Source organism: Pogona vitticeps, chromosome 1 (genome assembly GCF_051106095.1).
Source record: "Pogona vitticeps strain Pit_001003342236 chromosome 1, PviZW2.1, whole genome shotgun sequence".
In the NCBI taxonomy this organism is placed as follows: domain Eukaryota; kingdom Metazoa; phylum Chordata; class Lepidosauria; order Squamata; family Agamidae; genus Pogona; species Pogona vitticeps.
Genome location: NC_135783.1, coordinates 219,988,359 through 220,014,569, shown reverse-complemented (window position 1 = coordinate 220,014,569; position 26,211 = coordinate 219,988,359). Strand labels below are relative to the sequence as shown.

The window sequence follows — 26,211 nt, the reverse complement described above, 5'->3', positions numbered from 1 at the left end:
CCTGCCCTGGGAGATACCTCAGATGACAAATGCATAGCATGCTCTAAGGGTATTGCATTTGTGCTTAGTCTTGAGCAGGCATAGTGAACAACCAAGCTGTGTTTTGCGTGCCTTGAAGCAGTTGGACTGGAGCTTACTCCTAAGCAGGTGATTAGAAAATGCAGCTATGCTTTGACATATGTGATGGGGAAATGTCCAATTTGCTAAGAATTACATCTGATAATTCTTTTTCCTCTGCCCACACCCTGCTTGATTTGCAATAGCAGAGTCTCTGATTTCATACAGGCAATCATTTGCGTGGTCTCTTGCCTCCTCCACCATCCTTGGTGGTAGGCTGTCGTTCACATGCTGGGTCACACATTGGTTGTAGACATGGCCACGTGAAAGTTGCACAACCAATTATCTGAAGGACCAACCCCTAGGAAGATGCCACTGTTCAGTTGCCCATATACCATTGTTTTGCAACAGGATTTTGGCCACAGTTACATTCCTTATTTTGCATATGTTATTTTGCTTTTATTAGTAGAGGGCACAGTAGCACCCTTAAAATTCTGTGCTTGACCTCTGACAATCCTGCTCCTTTCTCCCTTCTCTCTTACCCACTTAGGCATCGGTCACACATTGTGAAGTTGAATCTCCCTCCTTAAGGGCTAGAAACTTGTTTCTCTTATGTCACAGTCTGAGAGCAAAAGTAGCATCTGGTAATGGATGAAGGTGTCTCAGTGAATTGCATGCTAATTGCCTCTCCTAGACTGAGCTCTGGATCAGATCACAGTTCAGTTGCTTGCAGCCCAGCGTCCTGCATTGCTCAACGTACAAGACACAGAAAATGGAGTGCTCATTTGCTGACTACAAAATCACAGTTGAGGTGGGTTGATGAAGCAGTGCAAAGAAGGCTGTTCTGTCCCCAGCTTCTGGATAGATAATACCAGCCCTCACCCTTCACTAGTTATTTATTCAAGTGCTGAATGTGTTTTAAAATCTAGTTAAGCTGTAGCAAGGCTTACTCACAATTTCTTGAGATGTCAGATTATGGTTACGTTTAAGTAGCACATGAAGCAGACAGGCAGGGTACTTTTTTAAAAAAAAATAAAAAAAATACATCTGATATGAAATAAATATGAAGAATCTAAGCTGTACCAAAAATACACTGGAATTGGCTTTCCCACTGTTCGGTCCACAACCTTTGGAGGCAGCGAATTAACTAACGGAACAAAAAATGAAGCCAGAAAGGTACAGTAGCTACTTTTCTTGAAAAACAAATCCAATCTTTTTTCATTCCTGCCATTTGTTTGAATTCTTCCTCCAGGCAAGCTGGACAGCTGCACTAGTGAGTTTTTTAGTCATGGGTTGTAAGCCCCACCTGGCTAGATTTGTTTAGCAGACAGCTGGCAGAGTGAAATAAAAAAAAAAAAGAGGGAGAGAGAGAGGGAGAGAGAGAGAAGAACAGGGATGCACAAACTGCTTCTGTAACAAAAAGAGAGAGAATACTCTTTTTTAAAAAAAAAAATGAATTTCTGCCTTTCTGGGTTTATTGAATTTATATCTGTGTGCATAAGTGAGAACTCTCCCCCCCTGCTTCCCGCCCTCATCTTCATTTATATCTTTAGCGTGCATCCCAAAACCTTTCCAAATGAGGCTGGAAAACCAAGGGAGATAATCAAGGTTGAAGAATCCTGAACATGAGCAAAGAAATAGTTTCATTCATACTCTTTTGTTTAATTTGCAACCATATTCCAGATTTATAGCTTTGCACACGGGGGGGGTGTGTGGAATGGAAGGAGGGAGAGGACAGAGTGGCATTAGTTTTAAATTAGCTTAGGTTATGCTTTATTATTATTCTGAGTATTATTGTGGCTTTCTAATTTTTTAAACACTCCAAATGGAATGTTTTTTTCCAGCTTAAAGATAAGGAGGAGGCAAAAGAAAGAAAGAAAGAAATGTGGGAATGGCATCCGTTCTGCATCTGTTTCTCTCACAAACCTATCAAATATCTGATTTTTGGCATTACTGCTGGCTCCAACAGGGGGATGACATAAACCAGCTTTGTGGTTACATATTTCACTTTTAATCTCACAAAAATGAAAATCAGTGCTGAAATGTCCCTTTAAATGTGACTCTGCAAGGCTCCATGGCCCCCACAAACCGTAGAAAAGAGTGTTAGCCTGGTTGGACTTAATACACAGCATATGTAGAAACCTGATTTCCAACCTACTCAATACTACAAGCTAATCTAAATCCATCACTTAAAAAAAAAATCAGTATTTTAACAGTTTCACAAACTCATCAGTAAAAACTACAGCGCTGAAACGAGGTTTGTCACAAAAACCAGCAGCCTAAGATACAAACAGATATTTCTTGCGCAACCTGCATGTTGTTGGCCTCAGCACAGCCCTTAGAAGTTGCGGAATCAAGTAATATGTGCTTCTCCAGGTACCCTGCAGTGATTTGGGATGGTTCAGACATGCGTTCTTTATTATATAGATGAACATGGTAGACAATGTTTAGAAGATTGGAAAAGAATATGGTTTGGCCCCTGTCCAGCTGGAGGAACTCCATGCAAATAAAGGCAAAATCTGAGCTCTAGAAAGCCCTCTTAACCCTTTCATTTCCAAATGCTGACATAGGATGGGGAAGAAAAAATGTTCCTACAGAAGAGAAGGCGGGGGGGGGGGATAAAAGAAAGGATGGGCAAAAAAATATACACCACACATGGACTTCATTCAAATGCTTTTGTCAGTTGCAGGCCCAGGCTGTAGGTATAAATGGACCTTGTATACCAAACACCTGCTCACCCTAATTAAGGGGATACAAATATACCAAGTATGGGAGACTCGTGGCCATAACTTCTAACTTCTGCTTTTAAAAACTTTTTAAAAAATAATCCACAGGTCCAAGTGGAGGGGGGGATGTCAAATGTTCTTGTAGGGGCACCCCTGATAGATTTAGGTTAACTCCCTCTGCCATCCCTACGGCCTCTAAATATTCTCTAAATCCCCCCCTGGCACTTAATCCCCTGGCACTTAATCTCCAAATTAAAGTTATCACTGAAACTGGGGGGGGGGGGGGCGTCGTGGTGAGTGTAGGTGGAATCACAGGTTGGAGAGCATGCTTTGGAAGAGAAAGCAAAGAAATGCAAATCAGTGCTTACCCAGATAGGCCAGGAAACAAAACCTTCTACATTGGCTTGAAAAGAAAAACCTCTTCTTGGTGGAAACATCCCAACTATTAAAGAGCAAGCCTTGAAATAAATCTAAGCCATTACATAATATTTCAGTTCCCTTCCCAGAGCTGGAACTCACCCCACCACTCCACACACGCACACACACGCGCGCACACACCTCTTTCTCTTTTTGGCTTTCTTCCACCCATGCCTATACATCTCGACACAGCATAGACTTCATGGAGCCATGCGTGATACGTGCATTTTAAGAGTCCAAACTAACCGAAAACATCGGTATCAGTATCAGATGCTTCAAAGAGAAGGAGGTTCTTGGCTGCCTTAATCTCTTGGGTTTTGAGGAAACTCAACGCCCTCTCTCTCCTTCTCTCTCTCTCTCTCTCTCTCCCAGGATGTTCTTGTCAGAGAGCAGAGAGAGATGCGTTTATTGTATTGGGGTTTATTGTGCGCAGGAGCTGTGCCACCACGCAAAAAAACAAAAAAGCAGGCACAGTGGGATGAGGGTAAGGGAGGCCACTTCAGGTTTCTGACTGACCCTCCTAGGCAATTAGATCCTTGCTAGAACCTAACAGTTTCTCTGTAGTTCGCTATAGACAATTACATATATTTGGTCAGGTAATTATAGGAGCTGTGTCACTTTCCAGTTTTAACTGTGACTCATTAGCATTGCAAAGCTTTGTAATCCTCTCCTCCCTCTGCCCACACACAAGCCTTGCTCCAGTCCTTCTTCATCTCCCCCTGTTTCTCCAACCTTCCTCCCCCCAACAACATACTTACACATTAACAAAGGAGGAGAGAGAGAGAGAGAGGCAAGACTAATTTGATATTTCTCAATTCTTTGGCAAACATTTTGTAAAGAGTCCACCAGTGTCTGCTCTCAATGAACCTGAAACCTCTGCCAACTTCTTTACTAAGGGAAATTGATTCTTGTTTACTCCTTTTCAGAAGAAGAGAAATCATGATGAATTTTAATAGGCTAACCCCCCCACTGTTCAAAATCTCCCTCCTTTAGCTGCATGGGCTTTGAAATACGTAAATCAGAAATAAGCCTGGATTTTAAACAGAAGAGAGGGAAGCCAAAAAAAAAAAAAAAAAAAAAAAAAAAAAAGGATGGGGGACAAAACATGGTACACATACAAAAATAATGCTCACCCTTACTTTTGGCTCCATACAGCCACCGTCTTTTTCCCCCCCTGAAGAGCGCTACAACATTTTGTTGCTGTCTTACCGAAGGCCCTAATTATAAATTCACCTTTATTATCTTCTTAAAAGAGATCTGATGAATAGCAAAACTGCTGGAGGTATTTTATTCCTTTGCTGAATATTTACATAATTTCATTTCACTTCTGTTAAGCATATACCTTTTACTCCAGGGAGAACCATCTGAGAAAACATAAACTCATCAAAGCAAAAGAGCAATGGCATAGATAAATATTCCCAGAACCTATGACTGTTGTGATGTATTCAGACACAGAGAAACATAAAAAACGTGTATTCTGCACAGTGCGCACCAACACAAAGGCGCTGAACTGATACACTCGCCTCTCTCTGGCATACCATTCTCCAGGCTTAATCAGCAGGCTTTCCAGCAGTAGGGTTTGGTAGAGGTGGGGAGCCTGCCCAAGCCATGAACAGGAACGCTTTAGCTGAATGGTACAGTACATGTTCTACCTACAAAAATCCCCTGGTTCAAAGCCCGGGGTCACTGGGATCAGGTTAGGAAACACGTAAAAACTTGACTATGCCTGTGTATTTATTAAGCTTGGAGTTGGAAACAATCCCCTAAGAGGAAAAGATGTCGGCAAGTCCCGGGGTGCGTGGGCTAGGGACTCAACAACGCGTCTCAAAAAACTGGGTCTGAATTGCAAGTCAAGTTCCAGTCTTTAAAAAAAAAAAGGCCTGAGTCGAGTCGCTTGTGCAACTTAAATCAGACTCGCCTGTGAGCCAAGAGTCCCCATCCCTGCTAAAAGGTACTTCGATTGTGGTTTTGGTGACATATGAACACATTAAACTATAATCCTTTAAATTAATCAATTGATTAGCTAAAAGGAAGGACATCAATACAATTTTTTGTTTGTTTGTTTGTTCCATTTATGTTTCCTTTCCATCAGCATGAGCCTTCTTTATGTCCCTAACAGGTAGCAAGTTGTCGGGGGAACAAATGTCCATGATGCTTTCTGCTTGTGGCGCCATAGCCCACAGTTCAAAAGAAGGGGTTTCAAACTTGAAAATCTGGAGTGAGCCCTTCTCCCGCTTGGAACAGGAGATGCCCCTGGTAGGGTTGCAACCAGGGCACCATATTTAGTGGGTACCAAAATCTGGAGCTGAGTATTGGTTAGTGTTAGGAGAATAAACAGCAATACCTCCTGACTTTCCACTCTCTTCGAGAAAGTAACATAGCCCTCACCAACAACATATGCACAGAAGCCAGTATACACCATTAAACCTTTACCATCATACAGCTCTATGTATATAACTTTCCCCGGCAGAGCCCCTTCATATGTCAGGTAGATATGTGGATATGGATAAGGAAATATGGTGAGAGGACAGTGGGAGGGGGGCCACTGTTCACAGACTCTTGATCCCCACCCACATGTATTTTAATTCCTGGGTGCGTATCCGAAGAACTTCACTAACACTATGATCCCATGAGTCAGGAGAACTGTATTAGCAGTCATTCATATTCATGGCTTGAAAATTTTTAGTCAAAATTTAGTCAAAATTTTCAGTCAAAAATTTTACCAGTAAGCATGACCAGACTATAGCCTTGTAATTTATATTTAACCTTAAATTTAAATTTAAACTAGGCACTTTCTACATAACAATGTGTACAAACCCAAAATAAATAAACCCTCAGACTTGGGTTGTTTTATTATCTGCATGCCTGTGGGGTTATGAAGCTTGTACAGTGGTGCCTCGACTTACGGACATCCTGACTTACAACCATTTCGAGTTACAACCAGTTCCAGCCACAAAATTTTGCTTCTACTTGCGGCTGGAGCTTCAAGTTACAACCGGAAAAAAAGGTGGTGAAAAGGGCAGGGAATTTAAATTACTAACCTTTGGTCGTCGAAGAAGCTGCTTCTTTGTAGCTCTTTCACCCCAATGGTTAGAGAATGTGCGTTTGCAGAGAGGCTTCAGACTGCCTGGTGCTGCTTTCTGCTTCTGAATGAGTGCATATAGGGCTTTGCAGGGTGGTTTTGGGCTGGGGTTTATGTTTCTGTGCTGTGGTTTTTTTTGTGTTTTGGTGTGTGTGTTTTTTCAGCCCCAGTGCGTTGCGATGGGGCTTGCTCTTTTTGGTGTTTTTTTTGTGTGTGTATTTTTTTTCCCCAGCCCCAGTGCGTTCCGATGAGGCTTGCTCTCTCTCTCTCTCTCTCCTTCTCTCTGTCTCTGTGTGTGTGTTTCAGCCCCAGCACGTTCCAATCGGGCTTATTCTGTTTGGGGTTTTTTGTGTGTTTGTGGGGTTTTTTCCAGCCCCAGCGCATTCTGATGGAGCTTGTTGTGTTGATGGTTTTTTTGGCAAAACATTTTCCAGCCTCAACGCGTTCCAATGGGTCTTGCTCTGTTTGTTTTTTCTCTGTTGTTTTTTTTTAGCCCCAGCGTGTTCCGATGGGGCTTGCTGTGTTGTTGTGTGTTTTTTGGTGATTTTTTTCCCCGACCCCAAGATGGGGCTTGCAGTGGTGTGGGGGCTTTTGTGTGTGTGTGTGTGTGTGTGTGTGTGTTTTTTTTCAGTAATCCCCCCCCCCATCTGGAACAGATTAATCCTGGTCCAATGCAGTCCTATGGGAAATGGGGCTTTGACTTATGACCATTTTGAGTTACGACCATCTTCTGGAACGGATTAAGTTTGTAAGTTGAGGCACCACTGTATTTTGAATACCTTTCTTTTGGCTGTCTCCAGCAAAAATAAAATTGAAAGCAAAAGTGCCCGGCCTCTTAAGGAGCCAGGTTATTCGTTTGAAATTGGGACCAAGGAATCTCCATATTTTCCAGCGTGGGATTATTCTATACTCTCCTGCAGAGCTATATATCTATGTGCCGCTAGAACTCTCTTCTCACGAGAAGAGGTCTGTTTTTCCTTTTGCAATGGGAAGGGGGAGGGGAGGACTGCAGGATCAAAGAGAGAGAGAGAAAGACTGAGGGTAAGGAAGCAAGGAGGGAGGGACAGCGGGAGCTGTGGCTCGTCAAGCAGCATTTTTTCACTCATCACAGACAAGTGGATTTTTCAAGCCCAGTTCATATTAGAAATACTGCCATGCCTTACAAACCAAAATCAGTTCAAAGAGATAGGACATTAAATAAAGAGAATTTGGGAAGCTCAGCAACATATGATTTTTATGGACATTTAAACAGAGAAGGCCCTATTCTTCTCAACAACAACTCTATATTGCTTCCTATTACCTAAACCCACTGAAGAATAAATGCCTGGTGGCTTCTTATTTTTGAAAGAGGCTTCACATTTACACTGACAAATGACATCACTGTTGGAGGACTTTTGATTAATTTCTTTTTATTTAGCAGAGCATAAACAAACAGCTGCATATAAAAACACTCTACAAGTACCTTATGTGGAAAAAGAAAAACATATTTACTTACAATTGATCTTCAGTTACAATCATAAGAATAAAAGGATTAAAAAGGGGGATAGATCTCTCAACCATCTGGAAAGGGAGAAACCCATGCACCTTCATGCTCTGAGGGTCAGGAAGCAGAGAAAGCAAACAAAGCAACAGGAAATATACAAACAAGAAGAGGGAGTGAGGGTTTGTCTTAAGATCTGGAAAAAGGGCTTTGTGGATTGGTTAGTGGTAAAACACAGTCATCTTAGTTTGTGAAAACAAACTGGTTCCTCCTACTGAAACCCAAGAGCAGGCTGCATGCAAGATTGTTACTATGCCAACAATCATTGGCCACTCTTTCAGTCTCAGTCAGTGGATTGATTTCTACAGTGCTGAGGCCAAACATCACGTCTCCCCTTGCCCCATACTGTACCTGATCCAAATCAAATTCGTATCACCCAAAATCAGGCACATTGTTTTGGCACACAAGGCAGAAAATAACAGGCTGGCTGTTAGAAAACAAACAAACGAACAATCAAAACAATGGCAAATTAAATAGCTAACAACTAGCTGTCCTTCCATGACATCCAAAATTAATTGCCTAAGGCTGGTGTCCACCTATTCCTAATAACAGATGTGTCCCTACACAGATCAATTTTATTGAATTCCTCATGCATAAAAATATATTTGTAGATAAAAACTCTTTCCCCCACCCATTTTAAACTACAACCCCCACAGTGACCCAGTTATACCCCCCCAAAAAATAACCCAAGCTCTGAGAGAGATACAAATTAGAGCTTCTTTAACTTAAAACACTTTCAGGTGTATTTGATTCACCACATATTGGCTGAAATCCAGTAATGTAAAGTTACGCTGCCTAGGTCTAATGATATCATCAGCCATATAACCATGTTTTGGTAATTAAAAGTTCTTTTTGTCTCTTTGATTCTAGGGAAGCCTTTGAGGACCCTGGAATAGTGAGAGTCTTAAAAGTCCAAAATTTGCTGCTGCGGATTCAGCCTTAGCCACCAGGACCTATGATAGCAAATTTTAGACATTTAAGACTTCCCCACCCCATCCTTTGGCACCCAACAGCTTTTTCCAGATCCAAATTGATCCAACAAAGTCTAGAAACCTTTAAGACGGAATAGGAAACTTTTAATTACCAAAACATGGCCTCAACTGATGATATCATCAGATTTGCACGGCCCAACTTTACATCCGCATATTTTATTCACCACATATTATAGTCTTCCAGCATTTGCAAGTTATTATTGGGTTGGAGGTCAATACCCAGTATAGTACAGTAGATAGAATGATGGACTCAGACTCAGGATTCCTGAGTCCAAATCTCTACTCGTCCATGGAAACCTATGTGGGAAGGGATGGGCCTGGTCAAATCATTCCTGAATTAGCTCATTTAATTTGAAAAAACCTGTTAGGGTGGCTTTCAGTGAGTTTCAGCTTGTGGCACCCAGATTGGTGGAGAAAGAAGAATTTCCAGGAGAAATATATTTTAAAAGTGAAGCCTGTTTAGCTATTAAAACCTGAAGCACTTCGCAGTAGCACTGAACTGCGCAGAGAAAAGCCGCTCCCCTTCTGCAAGCACCTGAATTTGCACTGGCGGCCTCCATATGGAGCTCTGACCCAGCCTTGTTGAGGATGCCTGATGCAATCTCCGCCTGAGGTAATCTGGCTGCAGGCCCTTGCCATTTTTGTTGTGGTTTTGTATTACTTTGATTCCAGGCTTTTAACATTATTTCGAGCAAGTCTCCAAGGGCAAAATCATGCTCATGGATGTGCAGTGCTATCGAGCTTGCAAAAACAGTCCCTAGGCTTGTACGGCAACGCCAGTGCTGGAGGGTTTCTCACAAGGAATCTGAGGATATTGTGATCTGTAATCATGTACCAGAAGATGCTCCATTCTGCATCTAGAATTTAGATAAATGTGTCGTTTCCTGTCTCCTGCCTTCCTTGAGAGAGCTTACCTCGATGATATCTAAGAAAAACGTTGCATTCTTGCCCTGTGGAACTATCCTTCCAAGTAACTATGAGGACAGACTCAACTAGACCCAGTGATAAGCATATTGGACACAGGCTGCTTCAGACGAAATGATATGACACTTGAATGGCTTTCAAGAAGATAAAAGCATGCATAGCTAGACAGCACATGTCACCCACAACTAACAAGCCCATTTGCCATAAGAAGGGCAGCCTGACCCAATCCTGGCTGCCTGGCACTGTATCTATGTTTTACATAGTATTGTCTTGTTTGCTTCCATACATAACGTATTTTACATACTGTATTGACCAATGGAAACCAAAGAACCCAGAAAAAGAATAGTTATGAAAATGATCCTGTTCTTCCTCAAATTATCTGGGGAATACATGGAGAATAAGCAGAGCTTCTTTTGGACTATAATTCCCAGAATTGCTGGCCAGGGGGCTGTGGGAGTTGTAGAAGAGAATAGCTTTCCTAAGTTGATAGACTAAGGCTGCAAGTGGCTAGCAGTCATGCTGGCTGTACACTGCCCCCGAGATCAAAGGCAGCATGGCACTGTATTTTAATGGCCGGAAAAGAGCAGCAAGAGATAGTTGCTTTTTGATTGTATTTATTGTATTATAATTTTATCCTCATTTCACTTTATGATTTTTTATTTTCACCCTATGTATTAATGTCACTACCCCGTTTCCCTGAAAATAAGGCCTAACCTGAAAAGAAGGCCTAGTATGATTTTTCAGGATGCTCGTAATATAAGCCCTACCCCCAAAATAAGCCCCAGTTAAGTGAAACCCTGCCCTCCACCCTTGTGTAGCAACCAAAAGACGACATGACTGTATTTGAATAAACATAAACTGTTGTACATGGAAAAAAAGTAAAATATCTCCTGAAAATAAGCCCTAGTGCTTTTTTTGGAGCAAAAATTAATATAAGATCTGTCTTATTTTTGGGGAAACATGGTATTTGCTATTTTGTTATTCTGTTTTTGTTATTTGTTGTAAACCACCCAGAGTGCCCAGAGTATATCAATCAATCAAGCAAGCAAGCAAGCAAGAAAAGCAAGCAAGGAAGCATCTCTTTGGTCGCTGTGGGAAACAGGATACTGGGTTAGGTTGTCCAGTTCCCCAAACTCACAAACAATGAGAAATCTTACCTTTTTTTTTTGGACTACCACTCCCAGAATACTCCAGGCTATATAGTCCTCTCATGTGGAACGGTCTTCTGAAAGTTGTACTTGAAAAAAATGAAGGACATTTCTTATCCCTGCTCTTCTTCCTAGCTTTGAATGCTTCACTGGTATTCCTTCTACCCTGGTAACCAGTCTCACCTAAGGCTAGGCTAGGCTAGGCTCCTTCTGCCTTCTTGACCTGTTTTCTGTGGGGAGGGAATTATTTGCACCAGGAATGGGAAAACTCTGACTTTCTGAGGGCCACATTTCTGATCCCAGGATGCTCTGGAAATTGTCATCAGCCCTTCCAAATCATATCATAACTGACCAGAAGGCGTCACAAATGCCCTGACATGCCACAAGAGGCACAAAAATAGTCCATGAGGTGCCTGATTCCCCCCCCCCATTATGGTGGGAATGGTTTGTTCCTGTATGCATATGCGTACCTCGCTGGGTACTTTTAAGAACCAACTAAAAACAAGGATGTATAGGCAGACCTTCCCTTCCAGTTAATTCCTGTCCTCTTTCCTTTATTTTTCTCTTTATTTGATTTATTTTTATTTTTCCCATCTTATAGACTCATTTAATTAATTAATTGTTATAAATTTTTTTAGAACTTGTTATCCTTATGTTGTGAGCCGCCTAGAGTGGTTGAAATGACTAGATAGGCGGGGTATAAATACAATCAATCAATCAATCAATCAATCAATCTGGAGAAAAGGCAAAATGTCTCTGTCTTGTATCTTTGCTTTCTGGGCAGCTTTGTCAGAGTAGTGGTGGAATGCATGGTAGTATGGCAGGCAGGAATGAGCCATGCCAATGAGCAGTGACAAGTGCCCCCCCCATCTTTGCCACTGAACGAGCAGTGCTAGAATAGGGACACTTCTCAATTGTTCATTAGCACTCAACTGAGGCAGCTTCCATGCCACCTCAGACCAATTATTCCTTCCTTGCCTCTGAATTCACTGAAAATCCACCTCTCCGTTCTGAACCTTTGGTCTAGATCAGAAGTCCCCAATGCTCGGACCGGCCGCCAAGACAGACCTCCCGCCCCACCCGCCCGGACACACTCACCCTCACACAGCCCATTTGCACCTGCGTGCATGCTCCAATACGCCCATGCAAGCGCCGCGCTGTTTGCGCCTGCGCATGAGTGACTGTGACCATGTGAGCGCCACATCGCTGTTTGTGCATGTGCGCAAGCATGCGAGCGCTCAGGCGCATGTACAACTGGCAGAATGCCGCTCGTTACAAGACAGAGTCGTCGATAGACAGCTTCTTCCCTGGGGACCTTCACTTGTTCCCATAGTCCAGTCCAGGGATCCTGTTCCCAAATTAATTTCCAACTCCCCGGTATGTTGTCGCGACCGGTATTTATACCCCTCATTCCCGCCTCAACCATAGACCGTCCCCTTTCCTCCCTTCCCGTCAAATCTTTCTCTGTCTAGGTAGACACATTTAATCCTTGCAAGTTTATCTCCAATTCCCGGGTGTCTAGGCTCTGGTGTATCATCCGGGGCGGGTTGGAGGTGGAGTGGTCTGTATTCCTTTTTTTTCGCTTTAGGGAGAGACAGCACTCCAACGAGGGCTTCTGCCCCCTCGCTTCCTTTACCACACTAAGCAGTTTTATTTTATTATGTATTAGACTTGCATTCCGCCTTTCTCCCTTAAAAATGGAAATCAAGACAATTAATAACAAAGTCAGATTAAAAAGAAGTATGCTTAAGAACCCAAAATAGATTAATTAACACAGAAGTCACCTGAAAAGGCTTTTCAAAATCATAGTCTTGCAACAGGCAAAACACAGTACAATGCAGCAAAGAACAAACTATCATATGGTTATTCTAACTCATCATATAGTGATTACGGTGCAGCACAGATTGTATCCATGCGTTTCACAGGGACTGCAAATCCTGAGAACGTTGTCTCACCATGATCAAGGTGTTTGATGGTGCAGACAACCTACCCTTTCCCTCCAGGCTTCTCCTCTCAATAAGAGCAGTTGCAACAAAAACCTACATGTGACATCCGGAGTAGGGCTCCTTGCTTGTTCCTTCCAATATGTGCAAAACTTGGTTTGCAATTCTGACCTGTCAAAAAAAGCAACAAATCCGGAACCCATACATGATGCCCTTGACTGTTCAGTTTAACCGCCGCTGTTGACAGGAGAGCCCAAGCAGATGTAAACTGCTTAATCAAAGCTCTGGTTTACCACTGTGTGCAAACACATCCAGTGTGTTTTTAAACATTGCCACTTACTGTGTCCACCAGATTTTAAAAACTAAGTGCCCCATCATGGGGAAAAGTTAAAGGGGAACAACAACATACTTCAGTTTTCTAGAACTGCCAGTGCTATTTTAAAATTCCTCTTTATTTAAGGGCAGACAATGAAGCTTTCCCCAATGACTCCATTTCCCTGGAAGTTAAACAATTAACCTTTAGCTGATTAATGTTGATGCCTGGGTGGTGGTAAAGTCATGGGAGCAGGATCAGTTTGAAAGCTGGGAGCCTAAAATGGGGGGGGGGGAGCAAGAGAGTGTGACTTTTGTGTAGCACTTGGGAAATGTACTCTTGGGATTACAAACCAGACCTGCTGCTTGGTTTGCAAACCTGTAGTATAAAATGTAATTTTTTCCCCCAAGTTCTGCTTTTAGGCTTTTTAACAACAGGCTGAAACACAAAAATGCAACAAGTCAATCTTCCTCCATTACTATGTCTCCATCCCAGGGAGATCTCTACCACTTACATCTCTGCTTGTTACATATCTGTTAACAACTAGAGGGCCAGGAACAGTAAAAAGAATTAAGGTTGGCAACCTTGCCCAAGTCTTGCCCAAACAGAGAAGCAGTGCCGTTTAATGGCACAGCATAAATTTCATTTGAAGTATGAAAAAAAAATTGATTGTTTGCCTCTCTTTCTCTCTCGTTTCTGCACCATGACATCTGTTCGATACGGTAACTCAGTGGCATGTACGTCTGATCCTTCCTGCTTTATCCTTACCCCCCTGGATCCTGCAACATCAGGATATTACTTCCCCCCGGAGGTCTCCCATTTATGTACTAACCAGGCCTGACACTGCTTACCTTGTGAAACCTGACAAGATCACAGGCAGATCTGGTTTGGCTGCAGGCACCCCCCTGAGGGATTTTTTTTTAAAAAAATCACAAAGCAGTAACAGCAACCGGCTGGCTATATACAAATAAAATATGACAAACATCAAAAGTTTTTTGGTGGTTCTGGGCTGTGTGGGAAGCTTTCATTCTGGAAGGCTCACACCTGTTTCTTCTTAACGGGGCCCTTCCCAGATTGTGGCCTTGTGCTTCATGTGAAGACAAGCAATTATATCAATATAATCAGAGTCAAATCCTATGTAATTTACACATTAAAAGGAGAGAATGATGCATGGAATGAAATAGGTTTGTCTAAAGCAATTAAAGCCTTTAAACAAATACTGGCACTGAAAGGGGACAGACAAAAACTGCTCAAATATCCCAGGACCTGCTTCACAGGCTTGACTATAAAAGAGGCAAGAAGATTACTTTCATTTTTTGCCCTTTTAAAAAAGTCACACTCTCTATCTGTCCACACAGCCCCAGACGTAAAGAATGTGGTTTCTTTTTCTACCTTGTGATTGACAGCTTCCTCTTCTTCCTGTAGCTTTAACAAACATGCAACAGGCAGAAATGTAACAGATAATGTTTTTCTTACCATTCTAATGGCATGCTGGGAAAAGCTGAGGCTGCTTCACCTATTCAAATTCCATCTATTGTCTTATTGTAATAGGCAGAGGAGCCATTCCAGAAAAAAAAATATGGCAACCTGGTTTGATCTCCACCAGTGCAGATGCTTTGAATAACTTAAGATATCACTTTGTACATCTGACAGAGCAATTTCTAGTCCATAAAACCTTGTGGCACAGTGCAAAAGGAGGTTTGCTTTACTTCTTACTTAGTATTTTTCACCACGTTGGTAACTGTGACCATTCAGTTGTTGTAGATATCACCTCCTTCTATTCTTCACATCAGGGTATGCTGGCTGGAGCAGATGGAAACTGCAGTCCAAGAACATATGGAGGGCAACATGTTCTCCACTCCTGTTGCACAGTGTCACACTAAATGTTCTTTCCAGTCTGGCCTCCCAGATACTACTTCTGTTGTTTGGTGGCAACCTTATTTCACAAACACACTCGTCCTAATTTTTATTTTCCATGTTCCAGAGAAGAGCTTCAGCTCCAGTTAAGTGCTTCCAGACAAGAGAAATGGATCATAGCAGTGAGCAGCCAGGATCCTATTGGTGTTCACACGAGGACGGTGGCTAACTTATAGTGGACACGTGACAAGATACTTGACCAAGATGCACTTGGGAACATCAGCAGTTAGCCACCATGAGCCACGGTGTGTTGTGCAAACCTTGTGGGAACTCCAGTAGCATTTTGATGAGCTTGTTGTTGATTTGCCGAAGAAAGGGGGAGACTAAGAAGAAATAATAATGGTAGGATGAGATATATACCTTCTGTAGTCAGAGTAGTCAGTTGACTAGATGGGCGGGGTACAAATGCAATCAATCAATCAATCAATCAATCAATCAATCAAAATTCTGTCTAATTTAATGGCTAGATAGCTCAGAGGTTAGGTGTTCAATTCTCCACTGTGTCTCTGCTCAGTGATTTATGGGGTCTCTTCCAGCCCTGCAGTTCTAAGATGATGATGATGATGAAGCCATTGTCCCTTTGTTATTTCACTCACTGTTTCCTATCAGTCTTTGCAATGCAACCTTTACAAGATAGTTTTCAATTTACTGCTTGGGTGCCACAGTTGCATTTGTGTGTGTGTACATTTTCTTTAAAAAATTAAACTTATTTAAGCCAATGGTTATAGCTATCTAAGGACTTGGAGGTCACACAGTGTAGCCTACTCCTTAGTGGAGGCTTCCCCAGGTGTGGGGGGGGCTCCAAAGGTGTTTGGACTACGACTTCCATTGTTATCCATCCTGTTGACTGGGATTAGTAAATGTTGTTCCAATGTGTTTGTTAGGTGTCAGGATGGGGAAGCTGAATTAGAGTGCCAGACTAGAATTACATTTGAATCCAAACTCAGTCATGAAGCTGTCACTCTTACTATCAAAAGCTCAATCATGGTTCATCAGCCAATTCTCCTACACGAGAGTGCCATGAGGATAAAATTACAGAAGCACCAATGCTTCTCTAATGTTCCTGGGGAAAAAAATTGGACTAAAATTGTAACAGAAATACAAATGGGAGTGTGTACATGCACCTTCTCTCTCTCTCTCTCTCTCTCTCTCTCTCACACACACACACACACACACACACACACACACACACACACAGAGAGAGAGAGAGAGAGAGAGAGAGAGAGAGATTGAACCTTCTACATTCTCCTGAAAGCATCCTCCAGGTTTCCCAGTATTTCAGATATATAGAAAAGCTGAAAGCAGCATGGTTAAGCCTATTCTCATTTACTGGTGTAGTGGACTCTGGGAGAATGGGGTTCGAGTTCCCACCCAGCCATGGGAAACTCACTGCAAAGATGGAACTGGTAAAACCACTCAAAGAGCTCTCTCCCCTTGAAAGGCCTATCAGGGTTGCTATAAGTCAGTTCCCACTTGACAGCACAGAACACACATACAACTTACTTCAACACGAGCAACACGGAACACTGAGTATGCCTCTTTTTCTACATAAATAAGCAGCAGATCAGCCAATCCAACTACAATCTGTACCCAGACACCCCCCTGGATCACTCTCCATTTCAAAATGCTTTCATCACACTGCTGTACATTTCTCCATCAATCCTGAAGTTAACCTCCTCACCACGTATCCTTATCGAGGAACAGGCGATGGTCATCACCTTTCTGCCTTTTATCTTCCTTATCTTTTACTCCCCCTTTTCCTTATTTTATTCCCACTTTCCTTTGCCAGCCTGGTTTCCATCTTCCACACCAATGAATCTATTTATTAATAAACTGCTGTTTTCAGAATAGTGATACATCAATAAACTCCAGTGCTGTTCAGTTAGTCAGCATTCTGGGAAATCCTTTCCAGTATTGAACAACTGTAAATCTTCATTATTTCTTCCAATAGCACAAACATCCCTCTCACCTTTGTGACACAGCCTTCGTTAATTGTAAGGGGGAAGGTGTGTCCTACGTTTATGCACAGAGCAGTGAGCAGTCTTGCAACTTTGGCTGAAGGAATGATAACAATTAACAGTATTCTAGTACATACACACACCACAGAGACTGAAAGAGAGAGAGAATGAAGTGAAATACATTTCCTCTGTGTATGCAGCAAGGATTTTTTATGTTATATATAAGTAACCACTTTAATGCTTGGGAAGGACCTTGCTATACCATTAAAGGGCTTTAGGTAATGTAAACCTGTATGAAATGTGGTGCTGGAGGAGAGCTTTGTGGACACCTTAGACTGCCAGAAAGACAAACAAGTGGGTCCCAGAGCAAATCAAGCCTGTACCATCTCTGAAGGCAAATAGAGTGGTGCCTCACACAACGATGTTAATTGGTTCCAAAAAAATCAACGTTGTGTGAAACATCGTTCTGTGAAACACCATTTCTCATAGGAATGCATTGAAAACCGGTTAATCCATTCCAATTGGAATGGATTACCATCGTTCAGTGAAAATCCCCATAGGAAACATCGTTGAGTGAAACAATGTTTCCTATATTGGAATGTATTGAAGCCGACTCAATACATTTCAATGCCTTTGCGAAGTCCTTTTTCGCTCCTGTAAAAGTGTCTTACAATGTTTGGGCGCTGTTTTAAATGATTGCAATGGTTAGTCCACCTCCTGAAACCTAGGCAAACTGATTTTGGTGTTGTTCTGACACTTCGTTAATTTATGATGATTTTTTGTTTTTTCCATTGGAAACCATTAGACAGACCATCCAATGGTTTCCAATGGAGAAAATTCAAAAAATCATCATAAATTAACGAAGTGTCAGAACAACACCAAAATCAGTTTGCCTAGGTTTCAGGAGGTGGACTAACCATTGCAATCATTTAAAACAGCGCCCAAACATTGTAAGACACTTTTACAGGAGCGAAAAGGGAGATCGTTGTGTGAAAATCCCCCATAGGAAACATCGCTGTGTGAGGCAGCAAATTTAACAGAAAAAGGCATCGTTGTGTGAATTCATCGTTGTGTGAGGCACTCGTTGTGCGAGGCACCACTGTATATAGAAACTGAGGCTGTCCTACTTTGTGCACATCAGGAGAAGGCAGGATTCTCTGGAAAAGACAATAATGCTGGGAAAGTTTGAAGGCAGTAGGAAAAGAAGAAGACCAAATGCAAGATGGATTGGCTCCCTAAAGGAAGCCACAGGCTTGGCTTTACACAAACAGAGCAGGGCAGTTGAGGACAAGACATTTTGGAGATTGCTCATTCATAGGGTCACTGTAAAGTGACTTGATGGCACATAACAACAAATGTATGTTTGTCTGGAAAAGAGAGTCTTCTGGTTCATCTCTCCAGAAGAAAGTATTTGTTTTACACCTACAATGGTTCTACTAAATTAACCAAAAAGATTGCTTGCATTTTTTTCCAAGCTGGTCAGATTCCCTGCTAGCTTCAGTGGCTAAAAACGTCTAGTATTTGCACAATATCGGAATTCCTTGCAGTTTCGAATAATCCACATAAGGCTTTTCACAGAAATTGGGTGAAGCACACTAGAGTTTTGCCACTTGGAATGATAGCCAGTATGTGTTTTATGTCCAAATCAAAGTGTTGGATTGTGGCTGCTCGGTGTACCTATGACCTGGAACCGGAGGTCAGGGGTCAGCTCACACAAAGGTGTTCAAAGGGAATCTCTTTCTCCACACTGGCCCAGAATCCCCCTGATATGGAGATGTGCTATCCACAGACTTCTTTCCCCCAACTCTGAATGCATGGGTAGCAGGCAGCATGTCTACTAAGTGCCTGCTTCAGTGGGACTAACTAGGCCTCATGGTCTTTATTCGTACTTTAAATGCTTGGAACAATATGCTTTTGACTTATTTGGGAATCCAGCAAGAATTCCTATTGGCATATCACCTTAAAGATCCTAAAGCATGCCATCTAATTCCTCAGTCTCCTATAATTCCCTCTGAAGTCCTAGCCCATATCACAGGCTGAACAGGAATCCAGACTTTATGATTTTTCAGTGACTGAACAACAGAGTCACATCCTCACCATTTTTCCTGTAGTTACAATCTCAGTTCATTAAGATGGAATCAGATAATGTCCCTTTACATCATGATTACATCCAATAATACAGAGGAAATTCTGCCATGGGATCTGCAATGGATACAATAAGACAAGGCATCCAATGAAAATACCTGCTTTTGGCTGAGTCTCGGTTAAGTGTGTTTTGACATTTCTGGAGAGCAGGTAATTTCATTCTCTATCTCCATCGGCACACATGTCTTTTCGTTTGATTAGGGGGAAATCTGAGAAGAGTGAGTTTTAAATTACCTTGTTCACATCAGACCCATCAAGCAGGTGGGAAAACCTATCCAATACAGTTGCCTCAACATGTCTCTCGCTGATTCCATATCCCTCAGCACTCCTGGAACATTAGAAACCGTTCCACTGCCACAGAGACATTAGGAAACCCAAGTGTACCACACGGCAGATTTTAGTTACTCTTGGAAACATTTTTTCATATGAAAGAGGAAATCCCTGAAGCAGATCCATTACATGAGTGGGTTGTAACCTGGAAAAGAAAGAGATGTATTAAAATATAGCGAAATTACAAATGCAGTATTGCTTCACAATATTAATTAATCCTGAATGCCTTCAGAATTTTTATATAAATACATATGACATACCTAGCATGCCAAATTAATTCTTTATTATCAGACAGCTACCGCAATCAATACTAAATGAATTCATAATGATAAGTAACGTGAAATAAAGAGCTACTACAAAAACTATAAAAAGGCTGTCTTCGTCAAAGCTAGAGCATACTAATAAAAACCTGACCCATTCGGAGGGAGATGGATATTACGAGACCTCATAATAATCATTATGGTGGCTGTTTTTCAGGGTTTTCCAGGTAGAGTATACTCAGAAGTGGTTTGCCATTCCCTTCTTCTGGGGGTGACCTGGGACCATGCAGCTTGCCCAAGGTGACACATGCTGGCTCTACTCGCAGGACGCACAGTGGGGAATTGAACTCCCAACCTCTGGCTCCACAGCCAGATATCTAAACCACTGAGCTACCAGGCCAGCTTATTATGTTCAAACAGGAATGATGTTCTTCTAAGTTTGGTAGCACTTCTGCTGAAGCTTGTACAGGCCTGCAGCCTCCAGGTGGGCACACATTACCTTTCAGAGGGTGAACCCCAGCTTCCTCAGCCCTGGCCAGCACAGCAAATCGTTAGGAATCATAAGAGTTCTCATCAACTGCATCTGGAGGACCACAAAACTTGCCTCATCCCTTGTTTATATCCCAGACCTATCATGTTCCTCCTTTTTTTCGTCCTCCAGTTATAAAAACTGGGGGGGGGGGAGTCAAGGTGTGCTTTATCTAAAGTAATCTAATGTCCACATGCATCTCCTTCTCTCTCTCCTTTCTTAGATCTTTTTGCTTGCACACACACAGTTGAATGAGTGAACTACTACATTTGGGGGAAAAATCACTGGCCTCCCGAAAGGTGATCTTCCATTATCTGTGATGATGCAGGTTTTCACAGGTCATCACAGCAATGGGCTAATGACCAGGCATGGGAGGCTTACATGAAGTTTGGCCAGTGGACTTCTAATGTGCAAGAATAAGCACAGCTTAGGAAAGTTACTGCCTAAGCTACTACAACATGCGTTGTCAAGTCAACTCTGCAACATGGCTGTTCTGGGCCATTACAGTTTTTAAAAAGTAATGATTCCATATTCTGAGAAATCCACCCCAACAACCAAATTTCAAGATATGCAGTCTACACAAACAGAGTTCAGGTTCAAAAGTAAGTTGTGTAGGCATTTGGATACAGTTTTATGGGCAACACCTTTCATTGATGTTGGAAGAGCCCAAGCATCACAAGCAGGGAACCTGGAGCTTTGCCTCCCAGGCCACCAAATTTAGAAGGCAACCCCCTTACTCCTCAGACCTCTAACACTGTCTTGATAGCCTTGTCTATCACTACAGGAAAAGATGGCAGTGGACTAATTTTGAGCAGGCCCTGTGACCAGTGGACCAGGCCACCAAGAGGGAGCAGGAAAGGTGACCAGTATACGAAAGTTTTACTTAGGCAGTAGGGGCAAGGTCTACTCATGGATTCTGGCCTGGACTTTGAAAAGGAGGTATCCTCCAGACAGACTGTGAATAGACCAGGTCTCCCCCATTGGAGAGCAGGTCTACCCTGGAGTTGGCAATCCAAGTCTCTGGGCTGAGTAGTATAGAAGGTCGGATGATTAATATATGCAAAAAATTATTTAGCAGGCAACTATTATTGTTAATACATATGCAGTACTAAACCACCTACCTAGCTGCCTACCTACCTACCTCTCGGTTGGTCGGTTGATCTATCTATCTATCTGATGCCATTCCTGTTGTACACATAGAGCTAGGATTTCAGCCTATGTTTGCCTGCATCTATGCCTACATCTATGTCACACATATGATTTGTTTTTGTAGATCCAACAGTGCTGCTGATCTCCCATGGCAGAGGTATTCAGTACTGTAATTACTTCAAGTATCATTCTCATGTTACGAATTGCGAAGATGATTTGAGGCAAATTTCATGCTGTTTCCTCCAGGTGCCCAAAGTTCTAGTCATTGCTCTCGGCAGAAGTGTCCCCTGAAGGGGACAGCCTACTCTTATCAGGATGGGCAGTGTTGCATTTGGTGCCACTTGACACTTCTAAGGGGCCCTCTCTCAAAGAGTTCATCATGGCATGTACAGTCTTTAAGTTATAAAAGCACTGATAATGGACTTCGAGTCAGCGTCTGAGAAAACAGATAAGAAGGACAGTAGTAGCAGCAAAAGAGCATCATAGACTACAATTATTTTGAACCAGGTCAGCCTGAGAGCCACCAAATAAGTATGTTTCCATTATCCTTTGGTAGACATAAAATGTAAAACATATATATACTGTATTGGCATCCAGGGAAAACAGCATGAAATGTGCCTGTTTGTTTGAAAGCTGAGGGATCACAGCTGTTGGTTCCAGGACAAAAATCTATCCCCAGAAGGAGTTCCACTTGGCATCCAGTTGCCAAGCCAGAGATGAGAGTGATATTTCAAGGGAGTGGCATCCATGGCAAAAAGAACTGGCCATTGGCCACCTGGCTAAGAGTTGAATGGAGGCTGTCAAGTCCTGACTGCATCACAGGATATCCTTCCAAGAAATTAAGGAGCTCAATGGAGGTAATAAGTAGTTCACTGCACAAACCCTTGGCTAAGTATTTTCCTTGGCCATGTTTGTTCAAATTAACATAAAGAGCAAATTAGTACAAGACCCACAGGATTTTAGCCTGAAATCTCTGCATCTTTGTGCATAAGCATATGTACACGTGCATGGCCACATACACATACTTAGGCACCCAGTTCCATGCAGCAGCAGCAGCAGGAGGAACATCAACCGCAATTGCCAGAGAAATTTGGAGGAGAAGCAAATCTGCCTTATTGAACATAGTCCTTCCTCAGATAGTCCTTTAGAAGGGGAGCTCTTGAGTTCTGATGCTCAAATCAGCAGCTCCAAATGGTGATGCTTCCTGTGGGCTTGCTCTTGCTCAAGTTTGCTCTGCCAGTGCATAGCATGGTAGAGTTGTGAGTGAAGTGAAAGGAACAACCAAGGAGAACATCTTTAACATCTTTTCTTTTTCACGTTCAGCAGGAGGACAGCTCAACATGTAGCAGATGTGCTGAGACCAAACCGAGCTTTTCCTTGTGATTACAGTTGGAAGTACCTTGGGAAGTGCAATTTTGTTCAGGCACCAACATGCAAAAGAGCACAGTGCTGAAGTAAAATATGTATAACTAGCAGCTTCCTCCCTGTGTACAGTAATAACAATACTGCATTTTATTTCACCAGTTCTGCCTCATGTACAGAGAAAAGAGGCACAGCTGGGCACATACTGTCTCCAACAAGCTCAGCTAAGTAAGTGTGTTTGTTCTCAGCACCATTTGTCATAAATATCATGAAATTTTGCATTTGAAGTTAGGGAAGTAATGATTCGCTGTCTTGTATCTTCGCACCCCATTGTTTTGTACCACTTGTAAATGCCCAAGGTTGTCATTATACCTTCATGCATCAGTATGAAACTTTTATAAGCTGTTGACTAAATGAGCTGTTGTTATCTTTGTTTCTGGAAATTGTACACCTTAAGGAAGGGTGGAAAAACTTTCACTTATCTAGTAACTAGGTACAGTCAATTACTCACCACTATTGATCACAATATCTATAGGAGTTGCAAAATACCTTTGCTCAAGGTCACTGTAAGGTCAAGTTATGATCAATATGAATTGACCGGCTGCAAATAAATTTAAGTAGCTGACATAATTGGAAAGGGCTGCCTACTTGAAATTAAGGTAGACCACTCCACAATCTCTTAGGAAGGTTTGTTCAGTTAATTATAACACACGTTAACAATAAATGAAAGGGGGTGCTCAATTCCACAGTGTCTGCAATCCTTTAAAACAAAAGCCAAATCATACCATTGTAATTCATGCACTGAGAAAATGCCTGCACGGGCAATTTGACAGAGATGGCTTTTTCCAGTGGTAGTACTGTATTCCTACAGTAGCTGTTGTTGAGATACTTGAAAGCAGATGTGTAAAAGTAGACAGGCTGAAATTCTGTTACTTAAGTAATATTCACACTGATTCAAGGGCCTCTCTTGTTAAGTGGGTTAGAACGAAAGTAGGGCCAGAAAACATACAGAAGAGCGAACTCACCAAATCCTCATGGACTTGATGAGCCTCCTCAAGTCTACTTACTCCACAAAGCAACAGGATTTCAGCCACAGATTGTAAGGCCTAGTAAACCTAGTAGGGCTGCATTGAAATAAATAAGCTCAGTAAGGAAATATTTTCTATCTTAGAATTTCCCTCCCCTTTTACTTATTTGTTTTCCCATGGATGAAAATGTAAGAATCTGCCTGTATTTCCCAGATTTCTCATTTCTTCTCTCTCACCGCTCAACACCCTGTCATGGCGCTGTGTTCCTTCTCCAAGAAAACACAAATGCCAAAATCTTTGACATTCCATTCCCAGCAATGCCAATGACCACTTAGGGAAAATGTCCAAATTGAAACACAAAGTAAAGGATAACTCTGATCTTATCAAGAAGAGGAATTAAAAGTATAATGGTCAAGAACCGTGACTTAACAGTTTTAAGACTATTATGACTACAATTACATTGGAGTTTTAAATTACACTGTTTTAAATTACCGATTTAAGTATACATATCTAAGAAAGTTTTTTTCTGAATTCTCCTAGAACTGGTAACATAATTACTAATTTTAGTAGATAGAAGTTTTCTCTTTAAAAAAAAACTCAGGGAATCCATTCATAGAAATCAGACTGCAAAATGATTGGCAAGCCTAGATATCTTTAATTGCCATCCCCACATTTTTTGCTTAATCCGTATGATTTACTCAAAATAAGCCATTTCCTTACTTGGAATTCAAATGGATTCCAGGCAGAACTGCTCCCATTGTGCTCCGATTACATCTTTTCCTCTTAGCTTTTTTTAAAAATTGCATATATAAAGCATTGGAGGGCAATTTTGACAAGCCTACGGGAAATTTTTTGCCCACAGCAGCTACCATGGGCTGTATGTGGTGTGGAAAAGCTTCAAAATCAGAAATAGATGGATGTCCACCTTCAGTTCTGACACCCTGAACCATGTCTATATAAAACGACTTCCCCAACAGTAACAACATTTTACATGGATAAATGTGAGGGACTCTATGAGGGCCTGCACAAACAGCCATGGGGTGGCTTGCAACTCATGGGCCACACTTTCCCACCCCTCAGTGTGAAGGAAAGAGATGTAGAAAGTTGCAGGAAAATGTGATCAAGGTACAAATTGAAGAGGACACCCTCTGGACCTCTTGTAAAATTCTTCTTGTGAGGAAGTGTCACTGTACCAAACATCAAAAACAAATTCACTTGCCCATCCTATGCTAAACTTGTGAATATACGTAGCTGCTAGGCCTCTATGCACATGGCCATCACCACAGGATTTCTGCAAGTCTCTTTTAAATTGATATAAAGACCGTTTGGAACTAGGGAACCATCTTTAGAAATCTCACCATTTGTTATGTATAAGTAAAAAAAGAAAAAAAAAAACCAAACCCAAAGTTTTCAAAAAAAACTCCTCAACACAAAATAAAAGACAAGATACTTTTCAACAGAAACAACGACCCATCCCAGTTCTGGGAACCAACTGTTATGAACAACAATTGCTTTTTAAACATTATTTTCCCACGGGGAGTGCTGCCCATGAACCTGGAAAGATTAGGACAGGACATCAATAGATAGGGTGATTAGAAAAATTATGATAGTCAGCAGAACAATGGTCAGATCATGGCGAACTGAATGATCATCTTTCATTTGGAGAAGAGAAGCCCTTGGATCCGTATGAATGGAACTGCCAGGATCATCCTACTTTTACAACAGTTAAATGAACCCCAGCAGTTTGCTACACCTGAATGTGGGAAGTGCAATGTCTAAAATTATTTTCCACTTCAGGGAGCTTACTTTGATGATAGATTAAAAAGGAGATGAGAGATTATACTTCTTGCTATTTTGCACCACTGTACTATCATAAGCCTTTCCTGCCATTCCTCTTATGTTTGCGTGTGTTTTGTTTTATTTTCCCAGAAAACAGCAGACATGGGAGGGCATTAACTCAACTATTCTGGATATTAAACCACGAGAACCCAGCACGCTGGTCCTCATGCATATACCACCCAACATCAATAAATGCTTTTTACGATTTTTAATTGCAAGAAAATGGACATCAGATCTCTTAACAAGTTGCCTAATCATGCTCTGATTCCGCATGCTGTGGGTTCTCCAGGAAATTGTGCCCCCCCAGCTGGAACACATGAGAGCCAGTGAGATACAGTGATAAAAACATTGGACCAGAATGTAGCAGATCCAGGTTCAAATCTCCACTAAATCATCAAACTTATGGGGTGACTGTGGGCCAGTTACTCTCAGCAACAACCCTATATGGTTGTTCAAGGATAAAAATAGGGAGAAGAAAAACAAAACAGGTGCACAACATTGAGCTCATTGGAAGAAAGGGAAAGTAACAAGGAAACAAAGGAAGAAATGACC

The 26,211-nt window shown here is 41.9% G+C and overlaps 1 protein-coding gene across 2 annotated transcripts in view; it reads right to left on the bottom strand.

The window, feature by feature from the left end:
• Nucleotides 1-2,020: 2,020 nt before the first annotated feature.
• Nucleotides 2,021-26,211, bottom strand: part of QTMAN (queuosine-tRNA mannosyltransferase) — a 383,269-nt gene continuing 359,078 nt past the window's right edge. The window contains exons 13-14 of one of the 2 annotated variants that reach the window (XR_012082012.2): nucleotides 19,397-19,637; nucleotides 2,021-15,382 (exon numbers count right to left, since the gene is read on the bottom strand). The gene's annotated coding sequence lies outside the window, so the exon portion shown is untranslated. Of the gene's footprint in view, nucleotides 15,383-18,881; nucleotides 19,638-26,211 lie in introns of those variants that run through there. The other variant, XR_012082011.2, reaches the window with a different exon arrangement.